Genomic DNA, 21769 nt, shown 5'->3' with positions numbered 1-21769 from the left:
CAGTTCTGCAGCTGAATGGCAACTGTGCCATGCTCCCACCTGTAGTTAGGTTTAAGTTATTCTGTTAAATTTCTAGGTTTCACTAAGGGTTACAACTTGCATGGACATTCATTCATTCTTTGTGCCAGCTTCTAAGTCCTGATACATAATGTTTTCTTTTGCTCTTGTGTAACAAATAGCTCCAATAAACTAGCCTCCTTAAACACATGTAAAGATAACACTTCTCTTAGCAGCTTGGTTATAGCTTTGGAAAAGATTTTGAAGTCTACTAGCAATTGTAAATCAGTACAAGTCGATAAAATGTACATTTGGCTGCCAGTTTAAATTTGTTCTGTATTTATTCTCTCTGGTTTGGCTGCTACCAACTATTTCACCTTTTATCAACTACGTGCAGCATAAACCTAACAATGAAGAATGATGCAAATGTAACCATCCTATTGATTGAACTAGAGATTCCTCTCCTCGAGAAAGATTGAATGTACCTAGTGAAACAGAAATCACTTTGGTAAAGGACTTAGACAAGGTAAATATCAGGTAAAACTCCCATTGAATGGACAGCATGTTACATGTCTCATGGGGAAATCCTTACAATAGTCCTTGTCAAAAGGACAGAAGTTATACTAAAGTCATGCTTCAGAGAAGCTGAAAGTGCATCCTCATGGCCTTCACAGCTCGGAATAGTTCAGATGAGTTAAGATGAAGGTTGTTTCACTTCAGGATACTGAGCATAGTTTATAGCTATGGTTTTCCTCAATCTTAAGGAAGACACAGGCTCTTCTTTCCCATCCCTGACTAGTTGTATGGCTAGGTTTACTGTGGCTTGATTTCAGCCTTACTTGTTATCCTGCACAACCAGAAGACTGTGAATGTGCAGTGCTGTCAAGAACAGCAGTATTTCCCTTTAGGAGCAAATGGGGAATACTGCCTGAACTCATTATCTACTGACACATCTATATTGCCTGTAGAATGTGCTATTGTTAGTAACTAACTCAGCATCCAGCTCTCTGCAACCATTTCAAGACTGAGTTTTTTTACAAGCAATTCTCTAGACTGTTGCATAGGAAGTTACCATCTCTGTAATGTTATTCCGGTTTAAGTTAAAAAGTATGACGGAATCTGTGGCTCATAAACTGGAAATAGTCTTCTGCTTTTACCATTTTCTGTTCATCACAATCTGATGGACAATATAGATGAAATCTCATCTTACTGATAAAGAAATTCAGTAACTTAATTGCTGAAAAGCTGAATCACTCAGCCATTTTTAATAATCTTCAACCATCTGCAAACTTAACCTTTTCCTTTTTGCTTACTAGGACAACAGCTCTGGCTTCACTATTTCCCATCACTGGAGGCAATTGTCCTGATCCTTTACTGCTCATTCTCTAATTTTTTCTTCCACTTGAACAGATTATTATTCTGTTCATGTGTTCAAATGAAATATTCTATCAGCCTTTCCAAAGTAATCAAAATATCCCAAGCTGAAAGGGACCCACAAGGATCAGAATCCGGACCCACAAGGATTTCAGCACCTGTCTTCACGTAGGATCACCCAAAATCTAAACCCTATTCCTGAGAGCCTTGGTCCAAATCTTTCTTGAACTCTGGCAGTTTAGGCATAAGACCAGTTCCCTGGGCAGCCTGTTCCAGGTCCTGATCACCTTCTCATGAAGAACCTTTCCCTAACACCCAATCTGATCTTCCTATGGCACAGCTCATTGCCGTTCCCTTGGGTCTTATTGCTCTCTAAAGAGAGAAGAGATCAATGCCAGTTCTTCCATTGCCCTAACAATTAACTTAAGACAGGAAGAGATCCTAAATGGTCACCAGGATCAGCCACAGCCCCAGAGTGGCAGGACCATGAGGCCAGGAGCGGGTTGAGGCCAGGATGGAATGTCTGCCACCAGGTCAGTGGCCTCTCTGAAATCAGTTCAAGAGCTCACTGCATGGACACCAGCTGCACCAGCTCTAGCCTGTCTCTGGGCCTCTGCAGTCATACCAGTAAACATAAAAAGTTTTTAGAGGGGAAATTCAGCTTATGTGTATATAGAGGAAGAGGTTATTTTTGGAGTGTCAATTTATTTTTGCTGGCATGTTAGATACATAGCTGCTGTCATTGTTTTCAGTTGCCTTTCTCGTCCTAGAGAAAGGATGGAAATATTATGCAATCTGTTGTGCAAAGTGCACGTGTCTTGAGGGCTGCTCTGTGCTGTGGGGAATTTTCCCCAAAGTTGTGATTCACCAATGGGAGGTGCACTGTGCATAACTGTGCTGGTACAGCAGCTCCGTACCCAACACACAATGCCTTGTATCGCATGGTGCTATAGGAAGTGCTGGATGGTGTAGTCTCACCACTCCTTCTCTTTCCTTTTTTTTGGTAGCCCTGTTGAAGTTTACTATGCCCAAGTATATCCACACAGGCAATATGTTTAAGATTCCTTCTTTCTTTAAAACCATATTAGGAAAATTCCCCAACAAAAGCACTTGGAAGAAGCAACTCTGTTCTTACTTTCTGCTTCTTTATTAGCAAATATTTGTTCTGCTATTGTTGATATTCAATTAGAATATAAAAGGTCAATTTAAAACAGATTGGTTTCATCACAGATCAAATTGTTTTACTGATTAAGACTGAGAGGAGCATAACAGATTGGTGAAGCAGAGAGTACAAAGCTGAATTGTGCATATCTAAGGATAATATTTTATCTCAAGCAGGTATGACTAATATTCAGCTTTCATTAGCTGAAATAGTACTGGTAGATAATGTCGAAGAGGAGGCCAAGCCATAGGCACACTGCTGGTTGTAATGACTGTACTCCAAGTGCCCTCACCATCAGGTTCATCAGTTCTGGTGAAGACAGAGCCAGGGGGCTCTGCATTGCCCTTCCCAGTGCATTTGGCTGCAGCAGGGTCAGTGACTGGGTGCAAAGCCAGCTCTGCTCTCCGTTGACACTGAATTCAGTGTCACAGCACATCTCCCCAGCACATCTGTAGGTGGATGCCTGCATATTGCATATCCAGGTTCCCACCTGTTCTATGCATGATCCAGTGAATTCTGCTGGAATTCCTCAGTATCAGCTGTGCATATCTTTGCTCATGTACTTGACATAGTTAATCACAATCAGCTATGTTACTCACAGAAATAAAGTCGATTCTGTATTCCAGGTCAGGGTGCACAGCTAGCACTTACTCACGCCCTCTTCCCAGGGCATGTGGTGCCTATCTCAAAGTTCCCCGTTGCTTAGCTGTATGATTATGACTCATATATAGGTTAACATCATAGTAACCCACATATTATTCAGTGCTGTTACTACACCAATGTGCTTTGCAGAGCAATAAGACAGCCACAGCAAATCAATGTTCAGTCTTTCAGGGGAAAGCCTCATTGGTGTTAGTTGTCTCCTTGTTCTGCTTTCCTGATAGACTGCTGCCATTTCTTACTATGGCTTTGTATCTGAATTACAGCCTGATTAAATCACTTAATCTGCATCAGTTTATCTCCAGATTAGAAGTGTAAAGGCATCAGAAACACAATTACCTTTTAGCTACAGCTTTCCTGAAAAAGAAGTACCAAGGATACAGACAACACATGGATCATGGTGTGATGTTAAAGCCTTGCTCAGTGACTCTTGAAGTGTTAACTAGATCAGACAGAACAAAGCTGGGCCTGAGCATAAGTGCATGAAATTATGGAAATGTGGCTTACAGATTGTTACAAAAGCCTTATTCTAATAAGCATAAAAATTAAAATAAATACAAAATGCTATATAGCACATCAGTTTCAATTATGCATAAATGGTTCCATTCGGAACCTGGGGAAGAGCATGTGCAAACATATTTTTCAGCTCTGTGTGAGAATATGATGATTGGGATAGAGAGGACCAACCCTTGATGAACTTTTTTAGGATCTGTCCTGATAAAATAGCAAGTCACATTTTTCCTACTTAATCAATGTTGACAGTTGACTGCATAAAACAGAAAATGTGGTTAACCATCAGTGAAGCTGTATAGAGGCAATTTCACACTGTATTGCAAGTGTACATAATACATAAATGAGAAAAAGAGAAAATACTGATTCTTTTTTCTTTTTCTTTTCGTTTTCCTCAAGTAACAGGTACATTATAACTACATATTGTAAGAATATGTTTAAAGATTTTGATGAAAATATAGTTATATATTATAACTCTTGATAAATTATTACATATGTGGAAGTAATTGTATCTTAAATGTTAAAGTTTTGTTTCTAATACTACTTGTAATTTCATAGGAAATCCAGCTGTTTGGTTTCTCTACAACATGCAGATTCTACTAATGATCTCCCAAATTAAAGCTTGACATCAAATATTCATTTATACCCTGATTGTGCTGCTACCTGACAACTCAGTTGTCTACTGAAAAAAAAAAAGACAACAAAGAAACAGAAAAATCCAACACTTTAGCAGATAAGAAACAGAGAATAGAGAGATTAAGCAAGTTCCATGAGGCAATTGCCACCAGAGATCTTTTTAATTTTGGTTGATCAGGGATGAGGCAATAATATATCAGACTGCTGAGCCTAATTATGGCAATCAGGAAAGGTAAGGCTTTCCTAAAATGTCATTCAAGTTAGCAGATATAAAGGTAGGAAATAATAAGAGACTGCTCATAGGAAGCACTTACTTTGATAGAAGTGGGTTTAAAAATCTTTGCATTGATAAGAGACATTATAATAATTTGTTACATTTAAAGCACATGAGCATTGGTTGCAGTTTCTATGGATCTTCTAAAAAACACATGCTCTTCTTTCGGTAAACTGAATATGGTTTATGTCAGGTAAGGCTTTGCCCCATTTCTGAGATCTATTTAGATGAAGTTGTAACTCAAAGTAAAGGCTATGAAATTTCATACTGCTGTGCTTCTAAAGGTTTCTTACAGGAATAAATCAGTCTGGTATTTTAAATGCCATTTTTGACCATTGTAACTCGTCTGTCCCTGAGGGCACATTATGTGAACATCCTAAAGGCAGGTAAACCCATTTTCCTGAAATTCCAGAGCTCTCATGAAAAGAAACGGATGCTTTACACATTTCCATATTTTTCTAAGTGAAATTCTGAGTGAATTTCTGACCCTGTGCAAGCCAGTGCCCAATCTCCAGTTGGGTACATAAGTATTGGAGCATCACCAAATTTAGGTAATTTTTTTCAGTAATTTCAAATATTTATGTTGCTAACACTGTTCTTACATTGCTTTTCCAAAATGACTTGTTCCACAAAAAAAGTTCATAATTTTTGACATAATTATTACTATTGTTATTTTTATTGCTCGTAATATATATAGTGTTTATAAACATCATTTAAATGTATTGCCATCACAAATAATAATAAAAAACAATAACAACAAAAAACACCTCACTTGTTTCAGTAGACAGATGACGTATATATATATTTGATAGATTCCTTCTGAGAGCATACCACATAAATATTATATTCTGTACTTACACTAATGTCTTACTACATTGGACTATTGCATGCTACTTCAGTGGGACACTGGACCTTCCTGGCCAGGTTCCAAAGCTGAGCATTTTAAAGAGCTAGTAATGGTACTGAGGCTAAGCCAGACACCTGTGTCCTCAAAATAACAAATTCTTTATCTAAATTCAATCAAAAGGGAGCCTAACACAAATTACATGTTTCTTCCCTTGGTGTTCTGTGCAACGTGTCTGCCGCACAAGGGAGAACCATATTTGATGACACAATCAGCAGAACACTGTGAAAGTACAAAGCTTAGAACAAGAAAAACAAGCTTCCATTTAAAATTGAATTATAAGTTGTCGTGTGATTAAGATGTGAGATTATTTTTACATTTAGGGAAGAAGCATGTGCAACATGTGGTCTTTCACTGCAGTATGACTCATGCAATACAATTCATTTCAGTTCATTTCTGCAAGTTCTGTTTTTCCCTTTTTAAAAACAAATTATTTTTGTTTTTGTTTCTTTTTTTCTCCTTACCAAAAATATAAATATGAAATACAACATTTTATGTGAGAAGTAAAGAAAATATGAGGATCAAAATCAAAGATTCTCTAAAATAATGTTTAAAATCAGTTAACGTGTCACCAACTAAAGTATACGTTTAACATAACACAGTGAGATTAGAAAAGGGAAAGAGAAGAGCAGCAAGGCTGATGAAAGACATATGAGAAGCAGAAAAGCAGAGCAGGAGTAGTTTGCCTCAGAAAAAAAAAAGGTGAGTAATAGAAGTATATGAATTATGAATAAAATGGTAATGATATATAGGGAAGGAATAATTATTTATTATATCTAGGAAATAAAATGAAAGTATCAAGTGACAAACTCAAAACAAATAGATTTTCCTTCACAAAGTTAAAATTACTCAGAAGAAATTGTTGCTATAGATTTTTAGGGATCTAGAACTTTACAAAAGCAATTCAACACATTCATAGAAAAATCCATCAAATGTTATTTACCTGGATTAAGTTGACATTGGAATTGAGTTTCCCACCTTTAAGCTGATCAGGTTTCATACCCTCAGGGCCAGATATGTTATGGTTGTCCCAGATGCCATTTACAACTTTGAAGTGATTTATTCCAGTAAGAAACCTTTATAGAAGTACATCAGAGTGAAATGTCTTTAGTCTAATTACAAGCTATTTACAAACATACTTTCTGGTTGAGGAAGTCCTCATCTGCAGAGCTATGGAAAAAAGAATGACCATATTGGAGAATTACCTCTGGATGCTTACACAGGAACAGAAAGGTTCCTGCAAGGTTGTCAGGACCTATTGAAATGGTATGAGGCTGAAAGTGTCAGTTTCCTGTATTGCATCATTACCAATGATGAGATATGGTGTCACCACTAAGAGCCAGAGACAAAATGTCTCTCCAAAGAGCAGTGACTTGTGAATTCCCAGTCAACGAAAAGGTTCAAGACGCAGCCCTCAGCAGGTAGGTGATCTACTCTCTTTTGGGATAGGAAAGGGGTGATCCAACTGGATTTCCTGGAACTTGGAAACTATCAGCTCCACTGGTGCAGTTTTATGTGCGTGGCTTGCAGTCTTTGTTCATGGCTGGGAAAAATGCATCAGTAATGGTGGTGTCTATTGAAAAATAGCTGAGAATTTGCTCTATCGAAGAGTGTTTTTGTGCTCTTTTTATCTGTTGCACTCTCCATGGAAATAAATAGGAAGCAGTACTTGTGTAGGTACACATGCATAAAATATATCCCTATACTTCTAGAAGGAAGGAATTAAAATTAGGCAATAACAATGTTGCTTTAACACTATCAAGGCATTACCATCTCTGGTTTGCTTGCACAAAGTAACAGGTGCGGTCTAGCTGGCTTTCTGTCAATGGCAAAAGCAGAGCAGTTGTGGCAGGATATGCTACAATCTCATGACAACAAATAACATGGCTTCATGTATATATAGATACAGTGACAAAATGGTTCTTTTGCTCTCATGACTTGCACAGAGCAATGCCAATGTTCAAGTACTGATACAATGAACATTAATCAGTACTCATACATACATGGAGTTTTCTCTTAGTTGTATATCTGACTGATAAGAAGCATCAGTATTACGGTCTCTAAGAGTTAGTGAAATGGAAAATATGTCTGTCACTTGTTTTGGAAGGAAAGGCAAGAGACTTTTAAAATTTAGCTTTTTTAATCATATAGCTATTTATAGTTTAAAGAGTTTTTCTTTTTAATGAAAATAAAAGTTTCCATCTTCTAGCTTTAAAGTATAAAGATATCCTCCACAGGACAACTTTTCTACAGGAAAAAAAAAATTTCAGCACAAGGATAGCACAGCAGCTGTCTGCTTACATTCTAACAGGCAGCCAGACACAGAGTTATGTTTCTCCATTGAGAATTAGAAGTCCCCCACAAGCAGGTGAATGGATAATTCAGTTTTTATGTTCCTTCTATTTCTAACAAGTCTGTTGAGGTGGTCAACCCACGTTCTGACACTGCAAATGCTTATACATGACTGATCTTAATGAATATGAGTTGCTCCAGAGAATACAAGGCCTAAACCAGAAAGTCTTTGAGCCACTGATGTTACCCACAAGCACAAAACTTCATGTAAGTGTCTGCAGGACAAAGACTTGGGGTAGCATTATCTACAGATGGTTCTATGAGGCCTGTGTCTCTCTGCTAGGATCTATCCAGAGACTAACAACTCATTTTACATGATCTACATTTCATCTTAGCTAGCACTTATTGCTGGTCTGAGAGGGACTGTAAATGGTGAAATGGGATATGACTTCTTAATGGGTCCATTTCACTTTCCAAAAGCTAGACATGCTAATATTTATATTTTTTACAAATTTATTTGAAATTCAATTCAAACTCATGCTATAGCTATTTTTCCTTTATTATACATTATCATGAAATATATAGTAATGATAATTGAAATAAATGAATATAAGAATATTTTCATGGTCTAATTAACTAAAGCTCTCCTCTGGCCTGTTTTAATCTGTCTTTCTTAACACCAAAGATTTCTCAATGTACTGAGAGGAGCTTTCAGATTCCCTTGCATGAGATCAGTCCTCCCTACTAGTGACATGTAAGGCTATATTTTGCATTTGTGTAGCCTCTCATTCCTGAACCCCAACATTTGACTGTTAGTCTCTAGTCTATTCCTTTGAATGTTTTTTTTTTTTTTTTTTTTGAAAAGGTTTTAAAAATATAATTTAGCTAAATTACTGAATCTTGTTTCACCAGAACCCCCACACCAACGGGGCAGAGGCACTAATTGTATGTTAGCCTCCTCAGGTACAACACTGCCTACAGGGAAGGGCTGAGATCACAGGTGTGTGAGTGTGCATGATTTATCTTCCCTCTCCTTACTAGGCTAGTTATTTTGCCTCTAACTGTGGAAGGATTGTCAACAGTCCCCCATGGTGGGTTTTGTCTGGAGAGCTATAGGACAGTGAAGCAGATGTGAGTGCACAAAGTTGGGTCTGTTGGTACTGATGTAGCTCTGTTTGTATGGATGTTTTTTGTTACTAGCTACAATTTAGTTATGAATTCTGTAGACCTACTAGGTTTACTCAATGAATTTCTTTCTGAGCAGAAAAGTCATCAGTAGCATATAATATTAAATGCAAATGTAAACCTGTTCTTTCCTCTTTCGACCTAGATACATTTTATTTTTGCATTATAATGGTTGGATGTTTGAAAATGAGTGCTAACCAGGTAAAGCTGTTTATGAAGTGGATGAGCCTGCCTTCAAAGTGTCAAGATGAGACAGAGAAACAGATTAGATCCTTGAGGTTTGTATGCTCAGAACTGGGATACTGCAGAAGTGTTCTTTTACTTTTAGACACAAGTAGGTACAATGCTGTAAAGTTCAGCTCCTTACAGTCTAGCAACTGTACTGTGCTCCTTTCTGTACCTTCTAGTGTTACTTCTACAGGACTGACTACAGATTTCTAATATTCTGGATGTATCTATTATCTTTTCCTTCATAGTGTAAATAGACTAAGACACTGTAGATAAGGAGAAAAGTGTGGTGGAAGGAAAGGAAGTAGAAAATATATAAAATAATTCTCTATTTAAAATTTTTGTAGGTTCTTTTGGATATAAAAAGCAAACAAGTCACATTTTAAGATACTTCCTTGTAGCTGCTATACTAATTTTATGCAATATGTAATATTTCTTCTGTTTGCCTGTAATTTTACATACTCACTGTAATTGGTTAAGATTCCATAATGCTGATGTTCTGGATTTAAACTAAAATGCAAATTCAAATTCTTCATTAAGAAAAGAGCCTTAGGGCAATCAATTAATGAATTAAAAATGATTCTAGGCTAAAAAAAAAAGTCTTAATTTATTTGCATGATAATGTAAATCAGAAATAAATACACTTCTGAAACACTTGAAATCAGTTAACACTTACAGATTTGTTCAATATTTGAAATTATTTCTGCTGAAGTTTGCCTGAACCACATGTTAGCAAGATGACAACATGTGGATTGCTTTTAATATTTTTTTTTTAGTTTATTGTTCTTTCAGTTTTTCTTCATAATTGATTACAGGAAAGATGTGGGAGTCCTACAGCTCCCTGTAAACATCCCAGAAACAATTTCAAAGTATCATTAGTTCATCCTTCATGTATGGTTACACTATTACTGTGACTCTCTAAATGTGTAAAATATCACAGGAACTTTCTGGGGATTTTTTGTGGGATCATAAATATTTCAAAATTTCTAATAATGGTATCAGAAAAAAATGTTAACATAAATAAAAATAAGTAGAGAAAAAGAAAATACAGAGGAAGTTATATAAGGGAATGGAAAACTCAGTAGGAGAAATGGGTTCTTCTGACATTTGACAGCTTTTTATGAAAGAAGCAAGTCCTTATTTTATGGTGATGGGCAAGATGGAAGTATAGAAACTGCCAATTTATTTCTAGTTCAGAAATCTTTTTGCAGGAGGAAAAAAAAGCACAAAACAATATGAAGAGACTGTCTAGCTTTAACTATGGATGTCTTATAGTTTGATTTTAGTCTTATTGCTTCCTTTCAGTTTTAAGGTGTATAAGTAACGAAGACTCCTTCAGTGACACATCTGTCTTCCTTACTAATTCCTCCCTAGTCTGTAACATACTTTTCCTCTTTCTCTTTTTCATTATTATTATGGTTAATCTGAATTGAAATGGGTTATTTGAGTATATATGAAATTTGAGATGAAATTTTTGAACAGAATATCAATCAGGTTTTGAGAGGAAAACTGAAGGCAGACTGTAAAGCATGGACCAGAGAAAGATTTCTAGAGATGTTGGTGTCCAGTTTAGGCAAAATGCCCTTAGCCTACTGGAGAAACCAGCTGTCTCTTTGAGATTAGGGTTAAATTTCTTGGGAATGCCTCATCGTTCCACTAATCCATTACTTCATAGCATACATATGAACACGGAGTAAATTTTAGTGTTCTAAAAATATCTTATGGATATGGAGATGAATTCTATTTCTTATACACAACGAATGATGAAATGAACTCCTCAATAAGCACTTCCTTCCCTGTTGCTCATTTCCAATGTGAGAAATAGGTAATATACTTCACCATTGTGATTATTCAGTATATAACTAGTTACTTATCAATTATTTCAGGTTCTTCAGGAATTACAGCTTCTCCTTCAGCCATTCGTCTTGCTGTAGCAGAATCCCGGGTGGTATTCTAATCATCTTGGTTGTTTATTCTAAGTAATTATCTGCAGGGCACTGATACTGTGTATTTTATATTTACATTCACCCAGACAAGAACAAGAGGGGGAAGAAGTCTCAGCGACAATTGTGGTTGCCAGTGCCAATAAGGCCATATGGCTGGAACTGGAATGAGATATTGTATTTCTTACTAGTTGGGGGCAGAAAGAAATTTCTTCCAACTCAAGAGTTGTGTTTAAATTTTAAGATGCTTTATTTGCTCCGTATTGCCTATAGATATGTAGCAAATACACTGGTGAATGGCCTGAGTGAACGAATACTGTTTTTCAATTTTTGTGTTATAATATATGAAATACGGTTGACTGGATATTAATGCAAACACATACAAAAAAATTAAACGTCTGAATTGAAGCACAAGTACACTGCTTAACTGAGCAGAAAAAGAAATGTTTCAAACTTCATTGTTAATTCAAAAATTAATGTTCAAAAGTTTGAGATTTACTTACTGCTACACAGGTGGTCTTGATAGGGTCCTTACCAGAAGGTTTATTCCATGAAGAAAAACTTCATGTTGGCAGTATATAACTCCATATTACAACTTAATTGCAGGACTGGGTATTTTTTTGTTTTTTTTTTTTTTCTTTCTTTTTTTTGGACAATATGTATGTATTTCTTTTCATTTTTCATTTAGAAATTCAGCTGCTCCACTACTACTAATTCAGTTTAAAAATAGAAAACAGTATTAAAATGAAAGGTCTTTATGCTGAAACTTCTGCCCACCCGGGTAAATCCATAAGAAAATAATGACATTTTGCACTAGAGTTATTGTTAAGTGCTTGTGTGCATACATTAAATAAATACAACCCAAGCATTTTCCTGGCACTAATATCTGATTAGCTGTTAAAAAATAAATGAATATAAAATTTCCAGAAGCAGAGTTTGGCCTGTCTTAGCACTTGGAAGATACATAAACAAATCAAGACACAATATGGCCATGTTCTTTGTCAAGGATTTATATAAAAGCAGCAACAACAACAACAACAACTAAACAGAAATGAGATCTGCACTATTACCCTTAAGTTCCTGTGTTGTTTTTTTTTGTTGTTGTTTTTGTTTTTTTAAATATTCTTGTACTCTGAGCACGACTTGAACTAAAGCACTGTAATAAAACATAAATAGTGCTTACACACATTTACTGGAGGAGTCTGAAAAGCAACAAATTAGTTGAGGTAGATTTATGCCTTAGGACATGTTGTAGGATACAATATCAGTGGCAGTTTATGTACAATGATGATGTGACTGCAATGTCAAGTAAAATAAATGCATAATCTTCAGGTTTCAATATGTGAAGTGGCAGAATAATGAAATTTGAATACAAATATCTGCTACGTTTATCTTTATTTATAGGCTGGTCACCATAAATCAGGAACAAATAGGAGATAAAGTGGTTAAAACAAACAAAAAAAAACAGAAATATACCCTGATTTATGAACTCTGCAAAGTTTTGACTGATACAGAACTTCTGACTAGCAAACTGCTTTAAATTTGTCAAACTTGTGAGAAAAGAGAACTGAAGCACGGGAAATCAAAGGATTATTAAATTAAATGGAATAAGTCTGTTCTTTGTACTTACAAGACATGAAAACATGTAAGTTCAATATAAACTTGTGCCTGGCATCACTGTCACATAAAATGAGTTCAGTTCTACTGGAGTTAAGCCTTTGGGATCTGGTAAGACCTTATAATGCTCAGTTTGGCCATAATCTGCACCAATATATTGTATTATATATACACATACACAGTTCATGGGAGCTGCTTTGGAGTATTCCTGTTAGCAGAGTCAAGTATTCAAAGATGAGTTGTTAGAGAACAGCCCTTATCAATCTGACTCAGGCTAAGCTCTCAAAAGTGTAAGCTTTTCTGGGTTTAAATTTTAGAGATAGGAATATGACAGCACTTAATAGTTATTTATGGGTTCTTTCATAACTGCAGTCCTGCTGATTAAATTAGTAGGAGAGAAATTCAGCTAACAAGGTAAAGCGGTTACACAGAACCACCCTCTTGATTTTTCTTCCTCTCATTCTTTCATAAATAAATGAAGAAAATTTCAAGCTGTTTGTGCTCAGATCTTTAAGGTAATTTACAACAGAAGCAATTGCATTTCAAATAGGATCGAGGGCATTTTTGCCCTGGGTTTTGAGGCCAGTATTAACATTTCATAGTTCCCTTAATAACAAAAGGTACAACAGGGAAAACTGGTATCTATCTAATGAAAAAGAATAACTAGTGAATGCTATGAATAAACCAACAGCTCTTCTAAAGTGTGTAATGGCAAGCTGTAGAGTTAAATGAAAGCGAGTGATGCTCATTAAAGTGTGCTATGACACCTAGTTAGATTCATTAGTGCATAAACAGAGGTTTAAACTGCAGAAGACAGCAGCGCAGTTTCATCTGCAATGGGCTCTATTTGAACAAAAATAAAAAGGAATAATTATGAAAAAAATGTTATTGCTAAAGTGCCATGTGGGAAACTAGCTTCTGCTACTACTGATTTCTTATCCTTAAAAAAAAATAAGTAAATCCTTTTGGCTTCCTAGTGCTATAAATTATCATATAAAATCCACAAAACCCAAACAGAAATAATCAAAGCTTCTGAATTGTCCTTCTGATCTTTAACAAGCTTTCCACTTTAGGACTGCCTGTCTTGGATTCAGAAAGCAGCTACCCACCAAGAAATATGTCTGGGCCCTGCTTGCCCAGTGGGAGAGCCTGGATGAGGATTTCTCAGTTTAAAGGATGCTGCCAAATTTCAGCATGCTTTTAAGATACTTCTATCCTTGTTAACAGAAACATATTAGACACTAATATGAAGGAAATTTAGCACAAGAATTATTTGACATTGTTTATACTATTTTACTTGACATGGAGAAATACAATGGCCCCAATGGCCCAGAAGACTTCATTGTGTTGTCTTTTTTTTTTTTCCTTCATTTTTAAGCTGCTAACATAATGGCATTGAATTTAATCATATAGCCGCAGTCCCAGCTCCTTACAACAGGAAGGGAGTTGCTGAGAACTCCTTTTGAATGGGTTTCCTGCATTCATGCCCACAGCAGCAGGCAGGTTGTGCTCGTAGGCACGCCACATGCCTGAGGAGGAGCAGGAAGCCCTGAGGCAGAGGAGGAGAGAATCTGAGCAGCTGCACTTCTTGCCTCATTTATGTCTTTTGGGCATCCCTGCTGGGGAAGGATAATGGCAGAAAGCAGAAGCAGCTGAGTGCTGTAGAAGTTCCCTTCCTTGTTACCGTGCTGTGATTTGTGATTTTTCCCTCAGCTTCTGCAGAGGGGAGCACCCACCGTGGGGTATATGAGTTTCAGAGGATCCTCTTTGCTCTGTAATTGCTATAAATCACCAGTAGTCACAAGGCATAAATTATTCTTGAATTTTGTAGGCTATAGGCTGTAGTACAAATGTTGAATTGGCCTCAGTGATGGAAGTATTAACAATACAACTGCAGCACTGTCTGGAGCTTTACTTTTTTTTCCTAGGGATATTTCTGGTTGTGGCTGCGTACAAGGGGACACTGAATTTATAACTGGCATTCCTGAATTAAGTCCGGGTTAACTGGACTTACAGGTATCAGAGAAGAGCTGCTGCACATACAGCAGCTAGCTCTGCAGTGCTCCCATGGCAGCTGCTGCATTCCAGGCTTTGCCACATGGGAGGAACTGCTGCCTGGGTCCTGGTTGCTGGATATGGAACCTGTTCTTCAGGGAAGTGTTTGGGAGAAGGTAATCGTGTGGGTGCTGTCATGTTAGAGCGTTAGTTCATCTTAATTAATAATAACTGGTTTAATGAATCAGGAGAGGCTGGACTACTGCAAACCTTAGAGCTTTCCACTAGAAAATTTTAAATGTTTTTCTTAGGCATTCTAAATCAGCACCATTTCTAAGGTTGCAGCTGATTTTATATTGTAAACTTAGAAATGCTCTCAGTCAGTTTGGCCTGTCTTCACAATGCCATATCACAGCTGTATGAGTTCCTAAGTTGCCAGGCTAGTTCTGGGGCATCAGATTTGAAGGAGGGCAAATTGTGGGCTCATTCTATGAGTACCAGTACAAAAGAGTCTTATTTTATACTATTCTGTAGAAAAACAAATGTTGATGACTGCCTTAAGACAAAGAGAGAAGGAATTTTGATTGTTGGTCTTGGTAAAATAATTAAAGGGATGCAAATTACTTGAGTAATGACAGGTTAACTCCTAAGACAGTAAATCAGTCCTTATAATTTTGTGCATAGACTGTTCTACGTGATGCAACAGATTTTTCTATAAATACTGGGGAAATCGTTGTGTATTGTACCTATGTTTTGTAAATATTGTAGGGTTGTGCTTATGTATACAGTCTATTCTTTCATTATGCAAGTGTTAAAGCAGTAATGGAAGTAAATTCCCAAGTAATTTTGAGTTCTCACTCTATACTGTATTAGTCTTATTGACTGAAATGACAGTATCATTTTTTTTTTTAATTCCTCCTCACAATCAATCATTTTACATTATATTACATAGTTCTCTTCACTCATTCTATCCCTTGAGACTTTTTTAACCTTTTTGTTTTCGAAACAGATGGCCTGGTTATATATTTATGCAATGAGAGAATGTCTAAATTTTTAGCAGTAATTAGCATGACTCTTAAACGTTTTTAAAATCTCAGTGTAGTAGTGCCTTTTTCTGATCTTATCTCCTGTCACACTTACCTCTAGATAGCAATGTTATCTAGAAATAATGACACACAGACAAAAATATGGAAGGGGATTTTTTTTTAAACTGTTTTTATAGAAAGGATAAGATCTATGTTAAAACCATAGTGAGGCACTGGTGACCAAGGCTTGCCAAAGAAAGGAACTGCTGCACTCCAGCAGATCATCTGTGGTATGTTTAAAGACAAAGAAAAATGACAAAATCCCCACTGAAATTCCTGAGAAGTCACATGAGAAGTTCAATTCATTTGGAAAAGACAAATGTGTGAACTCAGCACTTTGTGCTGATAAAACAACCTGAATGTAGTCAACACAAGCACAGAAAATTTTAATGTGCTTTGAATCCAGCATTTTGGGAAGCTATTTCTTTCTAATTTTCCCTTTCTTTTTTCTTTTTAATTTTTTTTTCCAAAGCCTTCAGTTACCTCAGGAGTCATCCCAAAAGCTGTGTCTACTGTGCCATCCTGGTAGATCTAGAATACTTAAATGTTTGCTAAATGAGTTCCAACTATAAAATTATCCAGCTTCATATGAATATAGAGATAATTTAAGTAGTCACTGTTGTACTGAGTAGGTAGTGTGAGTGAACAAGTAATTTAATATAGGTAAGTGTAAGAATAAGCTGTTGATTTAATGAGACAGTATTATTCCTTTTTACCAGAGATTCCAAAAGATAGAAGTTTCTTTCTGTTTGTCTTAATTATTCTCTTTTCTTCTCCTGCACAATACATGGCTTCTAACTAATGAACCTGACTCATTTAAGAATAAACAAGTACTACCTTCCTGTCCAGTCATTTATGGTCATGCTTGACCTACCTTCCAATTAAATTTGTTTAAAAGCCAGAGTTAAAGCCCAGTTTTCAGTTAACAAGAGTCACTCACAAAAACTAAAGCTAATCTTGGATAGATGATTTGCATCAAAATTAACTTTTAGTGTAGTTCAAAAACAAAGCAGGAAGAAAAAAAATTGTTGAATATCTGAAAAAAATAACGATGCATCTTTAAGATACTAAACATTGGTGGTGGTTAAGGAAATTTTCCTCTCTAGAGGATTTTAAAATAGATTGTTAGGCATAAATCAATGGGATTTTTAGTATTTTATGAAATAATATGAAGAATGTTACTTCCATGCTGTAAATGATTTCAAATGTTTCATACATTTGAATAGTTCCATTGTAATCAAACACTCTTGGAAAACAAACATATTTGGAAGTATTAATAAGATCTGAGCTATTTTTATACTGACTACAGTTTTAGATATTGTAACTTACTGTATTCATCAGCAAATCACCTTTCAGAACATCAGCAGAAAGTGCAGTGTTTTGGAGCAGGGAGTGCAGTTAGATAATAGCCCACAGATGGAGATGGTGCTTTCTCTTGATATTTGTCATTTTCAGAATGAATAACTTCCTAGATGGAGATTTAAAATAGGAGAGAGTCTTAATGTTTATCAGTAGATGAGTATTTTTCTAAAGAAATGCAAAGTAAAATCTATTGTAATATTTTTTTTTCTTTGGAGCTTTATTAAAATCCATTATATGTTCTGAAAAGATTAAATAAAAGATGAAGTATACTGTGCAGATAATATTTTCAGCTTTGGATGCAGGAAATGACATTTAATTTTAATATTCAGAAGTAATAATTTATATATCAGGTACTTTCATTTTTGAATAAAATTTTTTTGAAAGAACAAATAAATGATGATTTGCCAGTTATTAGTGGGTTGATATTTGTATATTCTTTATCAGTTTATCTTCTTTTCATTGCACTTTCTATCCTTCATGCCTTGTAGCTCTGCCTCATAAAGCCTTCTGTCATCTATTCTCAGATTAGTATTACCGTGTGGGCCATTACACACTTTTATGGGATTTCTGCATGAAAAAGTGATTCTTTTTGCTTTCATTTTGTGTTATCCGAGGTTCTGTAATTCAATTAAATTTTTTAATCAATGTTACTAAGAGAGAGCAAGTTTCCTCTGGTTTATTTGAATTATTTAAAGTTTACTGTTCTTTTACTCAGAGGTTTAGAAATCTACAGCTGGCACAGGAAGGAGAGATGACCTAGCATGGCAAAAGGTTACAGGAATTAAGACAAAAAAAATATGCTTTGGTTTTTTTTTTTCCAGGTTTCCAATGCTGTCTTGCATGGAACCTGCATTAGCCACTTTGGGAATCCCATTGTCAACACAAACTTGACTCAGAAAGGAGGACCTTGGGAGTAAGAGGGCGACATATTTGTTAGTGACCTGAATGCTGCCTCACAACAGTGTTAGGATTCCAAGAATAATTTATGATCCCAAGCTTTTCCCAAACTTCAGACATTAAAATTTCCAAATGAACTTCTGCATAGTGATGTAACCCTTATGGCAGTGCTGATAATGGTGTATTTTCCTTATGTTGTGGGAAAGAATGGGAGGGAAGCATTCAGAAGGATGCTAATGTCCTTTCTATAGAAGTATGGAACATGAGTATTTCCCTGCAGCAAGTGAATGCTACAAAAACACCCACAGTACTTTAAGCCATGCATTAGACATTTGTCACCTACTTCACACCTTGTGTCAGGTTTTTGCAGAGTAACTAACGTATAACTTCCAATGCTTTAAGGCAGGAGTTCTGAATGTCTTTTAATGGCATTTCTTCTATCAGTGGTTAAAGCAATAGGGCAAGATGAATTATTAGAATTACAACATGGAAATAACAAATAACTGTCTCATGGACATTAATAAGAAGTGATTGCAAACCTCAAGGTCAATTAATAGGAACTTTAGGCATAATTAGTTAGCTTATTTTCATGCTTGTTGGTTTGATCATTGAAATCCTATGCAAAAAAAAATTTGTTTGTTCATTTTTGCCTTGTAAATTAATGAGCTCTCCATATTTAGCTCCAAGTAAAGTCCCTAGGTAAAATTCTGAAATAAGCATTATGCATAAGCATAAAGCTAGGGTGTAGGTTCACAACATCTGTGGCCTTAACTGTAGCTTTAGAAGATCAACCATTTGTCTGAAAGCTTCTTTTCAAATCTTTAATGTAGCACCACTTTTCTCGTTGCTGTTTATTAAGTGTATGGCCTTGTGTAACTGTGAAACAGTCAAGCTGAAAGGCAGCTGGAGGAAAAGTGCAGAAAGCCAGATGAAAGTTAGCAGCATGCTGGCATAGTGCCTGTTACATGGGGAGTATTTCACTCCCAGGACTTAAAAGCACCCTATTAAAAGTCTGCAAAAAGAAAATGACCAAGCCTGACAATGAAATAGATTATGAAATGATTGAGACTGGTTGCTAAGCTATAAAAATGTTTTTTGCTAACTAGTGTACCTAAGAGGAGCACATAAGTAGCAACATCTCTGATATACTAAAGCTACTAATTGCATTATTGGTTCTTAGCAGATGCACTGCATATTGTCTTTAAAGAATACAGTCACCTGTGGCTAACGGGCTGCTTTTCACTGAATATGACTGTACTTAGCACTCACAACTCTATATCTCATTAGAGGTTGCTTCTCTGAATTTTGTAAAGGGCAGAACAGTCTTCCGTGCTTGGAAGCTTAATTGAGCTGATGATTAGTGTCCAGAGGTTTCTGGATTCCTTTTGAAAGACAAGTATTTTAAGAAATAGTATTGTTTCCAAAATACTAAGTGTGGCTACTTATCCAATCTTCAGATTATTATGAACACCCCAAAATCTTGGGAATGATTTGTAATAAATCAGTGCTACGTGTTCACACCCATAACCACACATTATCTAAATTAGACAAAACTGGGAAAAGGGTTATTTTAAACCACATCTCTGTTAGTCACTTCTGATGTGAGTCATACAGTTGCCCCACAGCAGAGGGTAGAGTGTCTCTGTATCTGAGCATAATACAGGCATGTCCCTTTGCTTCACTAGGGAAAGGTGTCTGGCTTGATAACATTACAACTCTTCTGTTTCATTGCTCCTGGGATAGCAAATTCTGACTAATTTACAGATTTTCTTCAGTGTCCTACTGGTTACTGAGAGTGCTTTTAAAGAGTGCTTGTGATCCAGTGGATAAAACACTCTTTTCCCTCTGTTGTCTGGATAACCACCCTGATGGTTTGCCCCAGTTGCAATAACTTGTTCTCCTACTTTACCTTATTCTGGAAGGTTGGTGTTTACCAGAAGGCTGCAAGGCACGCAGTTTCCCAAGAGAAGTATTCCTGTGTTCTCTACTCATTTTAAGTGTGAACTGTTTGCCTCATTGTACTGTCTGTCTTCATCACTTCCTTGTCTTGGTCCTTTTTTTCTTTTTTTTTCACCAACAAGGACAGTAGCTGCAGATTTAGATTTAGTAGCTGAAGATTTGCAGTTGATCTTCAATTATTTTTTTAAGCAAACATGCCACAGAGTATTAAATCAAAACACACTTTCACATATTTCTGTTTCACAAAGTGGTCTTTTGAGAAGAATTGCCTAAGTACAACTGTTTGTAAAAAGGATATAAGTAATTTTAGTTCTATAGATCACAAAGCAGAGTTAGAATTAAGCTTTGCAAACAAAAAACAAACAACAAAACATTAATTATAGAAACTTAAGAGGTCCTTCAATATTTAATGTTACAAACTTATTATTCTTAATGTTCTTCACACAAATCAAATGTAATCAGCACATTCATTTCTATAAAAAACAAAATTAGAATTGACCAGGATTGTATTAGTAAAATGAGTGAATCACTGTGCTGCCTGAAGTTATGGAACACTCTACTTCTGTTTCACAGTAATTAGCAGGCCATCTGTGCACATACCACTCTACATCAACAAAATGCACTTTAAACATCAACTTACTGTTCCAGAGTGGATCTGTGGGCTTGATTCGACAAGAAGAAGAATCTTACTAGGACTGCTTTGAAAGTAATGCCTCCCCTTTTTTTATGTTGGCCCAGGAGGTCAGAGGCAGATTTTGGTGGTACAGCAGTAGAACTTGAACCTTTCCACAAATAATCTTTACATTCTGTCATGTGACAGATTGCAGCAGAGGGGCAGTCTGAAAAAAAGATTTCTGACATGAAAGTAGATATGAAGCAAAGGTGTGGAACTAAATTTCTCCTTGAAGAAAAAATTGCACCTGTTGACGTTCATCTAAACTTACTGAATGTTTATGAAGCCCAAAGAGTGGATGTGAACACGGTGAGGTGGTGGGTGTGTGTTTCTTCAGTGAACGGAGATGTGAAAGACAAGCCACTTTCCAGATGGCCATGCAGAGTGCGGCTTGCAGGCTCTTTCTGGAGAAAATGCACTACTAATGGTTGTGATTGTGTTGAGAAATAATATTTTTTAGCTTGAGGATTTTCTCTATCAAATAGTGCTATTGTTCTTGTTTACCTGCTGCATTTTCCATGGAAATAAATAGGAAGCCTCACTTTCAAGCAACCTACGTACATTCTGTCCACACATAACAACTTTTCTGTTTTTCTGAATCAGTGATTTCTTTCTTACTGTTTTACTTTAATCTTGCATTTTTCATCACTTTTTCTTCCCCTATAATTCACTATTTTGCTATGCCTTAACTTTTGGTAGAAGAGAATTGAAGAAAATAAGAAAAATAGACAGTAAAAATATCTAAAGACATTCAGATTTCTGAAACTTTTGTTTTCCCTTAAAGACATTTTATATAACAATACACACATATTTCTATGCACCTAGATTGGTACAATCACAAACTAGAACAATTGAAATAACTTGAGATGAATATATTGAATGAAATTTATGTTATGCCAATGTTACGTGCACCTGTCCTAAAAAAAGGAACAACTCAGGATAGTAATCTGGATTCGAGACTAGTTATCCTTATTTTTTTAGCTTGCTCTTTGCTTTCTGATGAGGTAGTGATAATG

General features: G+C 36.0%; 1 long non-coding RNA gene across 1 annotated transcript; it reads left to right on the top strand.

The window, feature by feature from the left end:
• The first annotated feature begins 6283 nt into the window (after positions 1-6283).
• Positions 6284-13593, top strand: LOC109368388 (uncharacterized). Its single transcript, XR_014884247.1, has 3 exons — positions 6284-6938; positions 9140-9272; positions 11109-13593. It is a non-coding gene; the product is annotated as an uncharacterized LOC109368388 (long non-coding RNA).
• The last annotated feature ends 8176 nt before the right edge of the window (positions 13594-21769 follow it).

This window comes from Meleagris gallopavo, chromosome 6 (genome assembly GCF_905368555.1).
Source record: "Meleagris gallopavo chromosome 6, MGAL_WU_HG_1.1, whole genome shotgun sequence".
NCBI lineage: Eukaryota > Metazoa > Chordata > Aves > Galliformes > Phasianidae > Meleagris > Meleagris gallopavo.
The sequence above is the reverse complement of the archived record's forward strand: the minus strand, read 5'-3'. Positions and strand labels throughout refer to the sequence as shown.